Genomic DNA, 7,415 nt, shown 5'->3' with positions numbered 1-7,415 from the left:
CAAGGTCAGCTCTTCAGAGGCAGTAGGCAGCGATGCTGGCACGCTGTCAAACTGTCACCATGGCGAAGATGGCAGCTCTCAGGCAGTGATTCAGCTGCTTTGACAATACCAAGGCTCCAGCTAAATGTGGAGATAAGTTACTCATGCTCCTTCACGCACACACACACACACACTTGCATGCACTCTACCTTGGGAGTTTCTTAATGTCTTTTTTTTAAATGAAGTCATGGAGTTTAAGGAGAAATAGAAGCAACGTGCTTAGGGCTGACAGAGCACAGCGAAAGCTCGTTCTCCTCACACACACCTGCTGTGTGCATGTATACGCATCCCTATGCACGCACCTCCTACGGACGGTATATTATTATAAACAAGTTTTTCCTTAAGTAGTTGAAAGAGTGAAACCTGACTCTCAAAAGACTTCCTTCCCTTGTATATAATTTCCGGCTTCCTCTCTCCTTGATGCAATGACTCCTGCACCTTTGGTTGTGGGGAGATGGGAAGAGTCCCCTGGGGTGCAGCAGCCTCCCCAGGCAAGAGCCAGCACGGACGGGGGCTCTCATGGGCTACGTACGGGCGTGCAGTTCAGCTCCCAGGGCCAACAACGTGGCACTGCTCGGTCCTGCTCTCCTTCTCTCTGGGGCACGTATTTTGGCTTCTCCCCTCTGCTCGGTTGCCAACAATTTTATGACAGTAATAGGAGCTTAATAATCCTGGAGATTTCTTTTGCATGTACTTGTACTCTTGCTCGTATACCGTGAACGTTTGCATCTGTAATGTCAACAATTACATTTGCTGTACCTCAAATATATCCCTGTACCCCATGCAACATCAGAAAACTCTTACTGATGGAGGGAGGTGCTTAGAGGCTATGCATAAACTGCAAAAACTACACATGACATATACGACATATAAAATGCATAAAACTACAACGGCTGGCAGGCTTTTGGGAGCTGTTCTATAAAAATGTATGAACTTCACTTGAGTTTTTTATTGGGATGTTTCATTATGGAGTCACTACTTTTGTTTAATTTTGAGGGTCTGGGAGGACAATTTAAAATACACAGGAATGAAAAAACAACTTGAGATAAACTGCCTCCAGTAAACACTGCAGGGTTGTTCGGAGACACCACCAGCGCTGTTTGCTCTGAAAAGTCTTTTTCCAGGCTGAAGCAAGCTATAAACTTCTCTTTGCTATACAAGGTGCTTTTTTCTTAGGTTTGATATTAAAAAAAAAGCTTTTGCATCTGTGTGTGCCCTGCAGCCATGTCCCCGCTCCATGTTAGGGCAAGAGCGGGGTGTGCACCAGATGCCTCCTCTCTGCCTTGGCCTGTACCCAGCAGCTTGCAGCTTTTCCAGAGGAAAGGACACCCAGCACAGAGACCTCCTGTGCACCTCCACCAGGCTCCAGCTGGGACCACATGGGGAGGACTCAAGCCTTGATTTACCATCCAGGCATGTGATTCTACAGGGAAAATAATTCACGTTTCTGTGTGAGCAGGTTTTTCAACAGGAAAGGTAGAGGGATGGCTGCTCACCTGTACGGGGGTGCATCTGCAAGGGCCCAGGACCAGGCCAGACCTGTAACCACCAGGGTGATGGGCAAGCCCACGCCAGCCAAGCACACAGGGTGCAGTGGACGCTGTGCCACCTCCTTGCCCAGAAAAGTCTGCCCAAGGAAGGATTTTTCTCTTTGAAGCAGAATCTTAGCCGAACTGATCAGCCCCTGGGAGAGTGCACGTCCCTCCTGCTTTCTCCTCACTGTAGCCCTCAGACTCTGCAGTGGTTACACAGCGTGAAGCAGGAGGGTACAGACATCTGGCTGCTTATAAAACCGCAGCATAAATAGGGCTTTCCTAGCAGTTGCTAATTTCAGGAAATCTTGTTTTCCTAAGAAGAGCTGCTAAGAGGGGAACATCATAAAATACTCAAAGTCTTTTGAAACATAAGGATTTCTTGCTGAAAGTACTGGGGTCTTTGAATGCTTCAGAGCTCTTAGGAACAAGTCCCTGTCTGATGACAGACATCTCCATGTGCTTATCCAACTGACAGGACACGGAAAGCTGAAATTTGGCACAAAGGCCTCCTGCATCAACAGTTTTGCATGGCTCACTGCAAATCTCCATCCTTCGCCATCAGAGGTCATGCAGCCATGCCCTCGCTGCCTTATTGCTTCTTCAACCTTTGGTGGTTTCGGTGCTTGTGAACAGAACAGGCTGCAGGCAAGCACACTGCAGCCAAGTGTGGTGTTGGTCTGCCTACCTTCTCCCCTTCCTCCTTGGGATTCAGATCAGCGAGTGTGGGTTGCAGGAAGGTCTTGCTTTGCTCAGACAGAAGCAGCACAGGAGGGGAGGCAGGAAGCCAAGTCCGCTTCCACACTTGGCTGTTTCTCCAAAGGAGACATTATCACTTTTTTTCCCTTTCAAAAAGATATTTGCCAAGGGAATATTAGTGGAAAATGAAAGACAGAAGCTGCGTTCCTGCGCGTGTGATCAGGTATGATTACAGAGAGGAAAGATAAGTGCACATTTGGCGAATACAAGGGCCACTGTCAGAGCTACAGGAAAGGGGGGAGCATTCGCCCATTAGAGGACTACATAAAAGGCAGGAGAGAAAAGAAGGCAGGCAGGCAGTGCTTTCAAAATGAGGACATACATATGGATGCAGGAGTCTAATTTTAATCATCCACGTATGAAATGTTTGGCCTGGGTCCCAATCTCTTCTGAGCAGGAGCAGTTGTTTAGGATTCCCTTTCCTGGCAGGTGTGGAGGCTGTTCCCTCTCTTCCGCACCGGGGTCCAAATAAAAACTCCTCAAGGGGAAAAAGAGCCACGCAGAGGAGCAGCTCTCCCTGCAGCAGAGCGGCAGCAGCTCCCCTCGGGCAGTGAAAACAGACATCGATCAACACTCCTGGCTCGCTGGCGGGCGGATTTCCCTCCCACCGCCACGGCTGCTCCTGGAGCAGGTGGCCAGGTCTGGAGGAAGCCTCATTTCCCATCACCCACACGCACGCTGCTCGGCACAGGGATGCCAGTAATTCTCTTTTATGAGGGTGGGAAGCAATTACTAACTCCTTGAGCTAGGGAAGAGTCTCTGAGAGGCATGACTTCTTCCTTGCTAGCATTGCCATATGCTGCCTTTTGCATCAGCAAACTGCAAACGCATAAAAAAAGGACATTCCTTTTCTTTCCTTAACCCGATACCTGTTTATCCCAGCCATGCTGTTCAACACGTGCTGCTCACAAGCAACAACATCAGGCCTCTGTTATTATTCTTATAGGTCTTAGGCCTTAAAATAAACACAGCCCATGCTATAATGAGGGGAGAAGCTACTACAAATAACTAGAAATTACACTGCCCAGACACAGAGCTTCTCCTTTTGTTACCATTAGGCACCAGTCTGAAGATGGGTAGAAATGCGTCTGCTAAAAACTGATAATCACAGACTTCCTGTGTTATTTTTAATACAAGCTTTGCAGATTGTCTTACCCATTCAGGAAGACGACAGCTCTCCTTTCATTGCTGCTGACACTGATCTGCCACCTCCCAGAAAAGAAAAGCAGGGAAAATAAGAGCAGTCTCATGAGGAGGTTAAAGACGCAACGCAGATGTTGACTCCCGAGTGCTGGACGAGAGGTGCGAGGATTGACCAGCACCATCTTGCAACCCCATTCGTTACCCAACTGCTGGAAAATGAAGGATCCTAAAGATATCACTGATTTTTGGGTGCCTAAAGAATGAGTCGTGACACTGAAGTTCAGAGACCAAGGAGGAGGGGAGAGGGAAATGCAAGAGAGGTTTTTTCAGCACTAACTATACATGAGTAGCTTATTGCATTCTGCTTAGAGACTTAAGGCCCAGTCACAGCTATACTATTAAAATCTTGGATGAAAATATTCCTTTAGAAAAATCTAAGTAAGCAAACTGCATATCATTTAACGGGAGCCAAAATCAAAGCAAATGGAAACAAAAGCAACTCTGCAATAAAAATCCGAAAATGCTTATGACTTCCTGAAAGCAAAATGCACACGACTGTATGCTGTGAATCACAAATCACTGCCAGCAGCAGAAAGGATTTTAACACTCTACTGATTCTGGAGTTTGAAATCAGTTCTACTTGAAATTTTATCGGGGGAAAAACAATTTCAGTAATTCCCCTTTGTAAAAATAAATGTTCACAGGCAGGCAAGTCTTGGGTTAACTTGCTCCACCACTGCAGATGCTGCCTCGGTGAGAACATCTTCAGAGAGGAGATATAAAGGAACATTAAATAACTCTTCCCTTGCAAGCTAAAAATAAAACACGTGAATTCCTGCTTCCTTTCACCATGCTAAAACAAGCGTTCAAACAGTGACTTGAGACACTGTTTCACTGCTTCGTGCTACAGCCTCCAATTTATGTCCTGTCTGTCCTTGGCAACTGTCACAGAAAGTTCAGCAAAAGCCTGGCCTGGGTATTGGTGCCCTATGGAAAATGTGATCCCCCCCAGCTCAACAAATAACTCTTGCTACACTCGTTATATTACTGGACACAGAAGAGCAAGGCCTGCCTGCCTGCCTCCCTCTGCACCATGCCCACCCTGCTCTCCAAGAACATCCAGGACGGGAGCTGCTACGTGATTCAGCACATCCCTCAGCCAAAAAGGCAGGCAGCAGGACCCCACTAGACATTTTGCAGTGGCCAAAACTGGATATTGCCCTGCGCCACCAGCCCCAGCAACTCAGTACCCCCATCAGCCTACACCGGATAGGACTTCCCCATCAGTAAAGTCTTATTCATATGCCAAATGCTGTTTTAAAGCTATCACTGTAGCTGAGGGGGGATTCTTTGAGCTGAAATATTGCAGGGGAGTCTCCCAATTGCTTGCATCGATTCGAGGAGCATCTGCCTGTCTGCAGGGCCTGGGGCGGCCCTGAGAGCTGGAGAGAGCCGTGGGTTTGCCCTGGTTTATCGCTGCCAAATGCGCAGGATCCGGCCGGGAAGGAAGGGTTATAAGCCTGGCTGCGATCAACGCGTTCTGAAATCTCAGCTGGGAGAGCTCCTCCGTTCACGGTGGGAGGGGAGGACAGGGTCAAGGCAAGAGAAGAGATGGGGGGCATCTACACAGGATTGTGATGGACGAGCAGCCACGCCACTGCACAGCCCCGCCAGCCCCACGGGGACACATCCAGCTCCTGGGGGTGCTCCAAGAGCCTCCATACCAGGCAGAGGTGCCGTGTGTGTGCTCCGAGGAGATAAACCCTGGTCCCCTTCTGATTCATAGGTGAGGCAGTAAGAAGCTTTCCAGGGCTGAATGCAGGTTGGAGACCATTTTCCTTAATTGCGTATTTTGTCTTTTAAAAGTACTCTGTCACAAGAAAAGGCTGAATTACACAAACCTCCTATCTGCGTGTTTCAAAGATGTCAGATTTCTTAACAGACTGGTTAATTTAGCTTTTCACTCCGAATATGCAACTAACCACGTCCGTTTCATTCCTAAAACTACTTAAGCACATATAAGGCTGTGCCCCCAAACCATCCCCTTGCGTGCTAACCTATAAAAATCCTTTTAAGTTGATGTTAAAAATAAACAAATAAATTATTTTCATTTCCAACTAGTTAAGAGCTAAGGAAAATACATGCATTAGACCTCGATGCGACGCTTTATTTCATAACAGTGACAACAACAATCATAATAACAAATGAAACAGTAAAACTTTGGGCTTACTTGCCCTAACTTGAAAGCCACCCGTGAACATCTGGAAAACCAACTCAGTACCAAGAGTCAAAATCATGATGGGAGGTACAGAACATTCACCTCTTCTGTCTTCTCAGCAATCACTCACTTTGCGGCCAACCTTTGGGTTTTTTCTAGTGCATTAGAACAACTATGAATTGAAACACCTGTAAAATTTGTTTTCTATCAAATTTCCTTAATAACAACTTTTGTTAAATGAAAATGATAGCTGAAGCACTCTTATATTTAATTATTGTGTACCAAATCTTTCCACTGAGACACAGCGAAGAATGGGGTCAGTGGGTAAATATTTTTGATCAATTGCTTTGTTACCTTGCAAGATGTGTAAGGGTCCATGTACTGAGGTATTATTCGTGAATGAGGGTACCCATCAACACCTTCCAATTAAAGGAATCCGAGGAGGAAACATGATGTTTGGGAAATGCTTTTGAACACTTCTTTACCAGGCAGAGTTAACTCCCTGGACAGAGTAAAGCACAAGTCTATGTCTTTACAAGACCACTGGTGAGAACAAGGGAAAAATGAAATACCAATCTACAATGCTATAAGTACCCCTGGTGTTACAGAAGAACTCGGCAAAGGTTGGACAAAATGAAGAACTATATTGCCTTTTCGAGGACTACACAAATTTTACCTCCTTTTTTTAACATCCCCTGCCCCTTCTATTTTTGCCTCACAGTGTCTCACAGTCTTCATGGTAAACTAAGTCCCTCTCCAAAGTCTTTATCTGCTAGTAATGTAGTATGTTCAGTGGTGTCCAGTCTGGGGCTAAAGGTATGCCAGGAAAAGAAGGAAATAATGGGAGAAGTAGTCTAAGATCAAGTTAGATTCATCTAAGTTCCATTAAGTTTCACAAAATTCCTAAATGCAGTGCATTTTCCCAAATCACTTTACTCTTCAAGGGTTAATTAACTGCTTTCTTAAAGAAGAAGGGGGGATGGCTTTAAACTGGAAGAGGGTAGACTTAGACTAGACATTAGTAAGAAATTCTTTACTGTGAGGGTGGTGAGACACTGGCACAGGTTGCCCAGGGAAGTTGCGGATGCTCTCCCTCCTTGGAAGTGTTCAAGGCCAGGCTGGACAGGGCTTTGGGCAACCTGGTCTGGTGGGAGGTGTCCGTGCCCATGGCAGGGAGGTTGGACTGGATGAACTGTAGGGTCCCTTCCAACCCAAACCATTCTGTCTATGATTTTGGTAGTTAACATCTGTGTTCAGGTAGGAGGCTGCTTTTACAGGAACAGGAGCAGCCTCGTGGAGACAACAACCAAACTGTGTCACAGAGTGGCTGGCATTGGAAGGGACCTCTGGAGGTCACCAGCTCCAGTCCCCTGTTCAACCAGGGACACCCAGAGCCACCTGCCCTGGATGTCCTGCCCAGGAAGAGCTTAAGTCTGTCTAGTATGATAGTACTACAATGAAAAAGTCATTCTTGGGGTAAACTTTAAGAGCAGGGAATTTGTAAATGCTAGGACAAGTAGCAACATTAAAAATAGAGGTAAACTGATCTTCGAGGTTTCGTTTTTAAGTAAGACAGCCATTTCACAGTGCCACAGTTCTGCTATGTGAAAAAGAAAAAGCTGAAACACAAATCCTCTGTTCTGAAAAAAAATCTTGTTGAAGTTAAGTAATAGTTGAATCACAGAGAACCCAGGAAACGGGGCCATCTATTTAGAGCATTAACC

The sequence above is a fragment of the Mesitornis unicolor genome, unplaced genomic scaffold (assembly GCF_000695765.1).
Source record: "Mesitornis unicolor isolate BGI_N332 unplaced genomic scaffold, ASM69576v1 scaffold18055, whole genome shotgun sequence".
Taxonomy (NCBI): domain Eukaryota; kingdom Metazoa; phylum Chordata; class Aves; order Mesitornithiformes; family Mesitornithidae; genus Mesitornis; species Mesitornis unicolor.
The sequence above is the reverse complement of the archived record's forward strand: the minus strand, read 5'-3'. Positions refer to the sequence as shown.